At 59.9% G+C, this 1,918-nt stretch overlaps 1 pseudogene; it reads right to left on the minus strand.

Moving 5' to 3' along the window:
• Window positions 1–522: 522 nt before the first annotated feature.
• On the minus strand, window positions 523–1,918 carry LOC108293381 (annotated as a pseudogene).

Genomic DNA, 1,918 nt, shown 5'->3' on the forward strand with positions numbered 1-1,918 from the left:
GCTTCATGATGAGTAAACAGAGGACAAGTGGTTTGTGGAGATCAAACGGCCAGTTAAGTAAGGGAAGAACCAGAACTGGCATCCAGAGCTTTCCAATCTTCAACTCATTGCAAGGAAAATAATTTTCATCTCGAAGAATTATGCGGTGAAGAACAAGAACTATGGAGCGGATGATTCACCGCTTCCTCTGGGGTGCATTTTCTGTATGTTTTGCTTTGAGAGCTGTTTGTTAACCTCCCTAATTGCCTTGGTTGATATGGAAACCCAGCCTGTTTTTCTTCATCCCGCCGCTGACTGGATCCTGAGCATCCTAGGAGATGGAGGGAGAGACAAAGGAAATCAGTTCACAATTAAGATCCACGGAGAACGGAATGAGACCCCATGAGCGCCGGCGGCAGCCGCCAGCGTGCTGAGCGGATTCAGCGCCCTTCTCAGGGCCTCAAAGATCCCAGCGCGCAAGGAGGGTGGTTTGTGGCTCCCTGCAGTCCCCACACCCCGGATCCAAATGACAGGTTCGGGGACTCACAGGGGCAGCAAGGCGGAGTCGTGGAGCCCGTGTAACTTCCGTGGCGGGACTGCGCCCAGTCTTCCCAGCGGTAGTCGGGGAGCCCCGGGGGCCGCAGAGCGCAGGCTGCGGACAGCTGCGGGCACGTGGGTTCGCCTGCAGCGCTGCGCCAGGCACCGGCTTCTCGGCTCGGCCGAACCTCTTCGCTCCCGCCTCGGCCCCTGCCTCTGGGGAGAGGGTTCCTCCCCACTTCCACTTTGCACCAGTGGAAGTGGGCCCTGGGCAGCCTGCGGGCAGCTCTGACCTCTGGCCAGCAAACTCCCCGACTGCGCCTTAAGGGCCAAAAACGTCCGGATTTCCTGCTCCATGCTGTCGTCGCTGTCCACGGAGCCACTGTCGCCGTCGGAGCGGGAAGGCACGTTGGAAGAGTGGGCTCGCGGACAGGGACCTGTCGCTGCCCTCCACGGGGGCCAGCAGGATCGCTTCTGCACACATCAGCTCAGCGGACGTGTCTGCCCGGCACAAGGACTGTTCCACAAACTCGCCCCTGGAAAACCGGGATCACAGGAGGCGGAGCTTTGGTTTCCTTCGGGAGCGTGGGGAAGTGGCAGTGTCCAGGCCCCCGGGGCCAGGGTCCGTGGTCTTGGCGGCCACTGGTTGCTTCTTGCTGGGTGTTTTCCTGTGTGTCTCAGGCAAGGCACTTTTCGTGGCATTGCTTGTGCTGTGTGCGGGAGGGTCAGGCTGCCTCTCCTCTCGGAGCTGGGCCCTCTGGGACGGGTCCCCGTCCACCACCTTGCGTGTCTTCTATTTAGTACAGCTGGATGGCCTCCTCGATGCCGCCGTCGCTGCTGGAGTCGGATGCCTCGGGCGTCTGTGCCCTGCTCCGGACTCTCCCTCCGCTCCTTGCGGCGCTGGTGCTCCTCTTGATCCCACTTTTATTCTGTGCTGCTTCTGAAGGGCGGCAGGGGATTGCTGGCTTTGTGCTGCCCTCGTTCTCCTGCGTGGTTGTGACCTCGGACCTGAGGTTTCTGGCCTGCATGTTCATCTTTGCTAACTGGCAGGTCTGCGGAAGGTGAACTTCTGGGTGCCCATCAGACCCTGCCGATGCACCACCCTCGCGGCCGGCTCTTGGTGGGATTTCAAGAGTGACTTTGCCGCCGAATTTTCGTTGCGGTCTGGTTTCTTGTCCACTGACCCATTACATTTTGGGGTCTCATGCTGTCTCTTCTCATTTAGAAACTGTTCTATTTCCGCCCTGATGCTCTGCTCCCAGGAGTCATCGCTGCTCACGCTGACTGGGGAGGCCGAGCCCTGGTCCTGGCTGGATCCCACCTGGCTGCCAGGGCCTCCAGCTGAGCCAGGTACAAGTTTTGGGGGACCCAGGGCAGTCGGGGCACTACTGTGTACCCCCAT

Source organism: Cebus imitator, unplaced genomic scaffold (genome assembly GCF_001604975.1).
Source record: "Cebus imitator isolate Cc_AM_T3 unplaced genomic scaffold, Cebus_imitator-1.0 Scaffold536, whole genome shotgun sequence".
NCBI lineage: Eukaryota > Metazoa > Chordata > Mammalia > Primates > Cebidae > Cebus > Cebus imitator.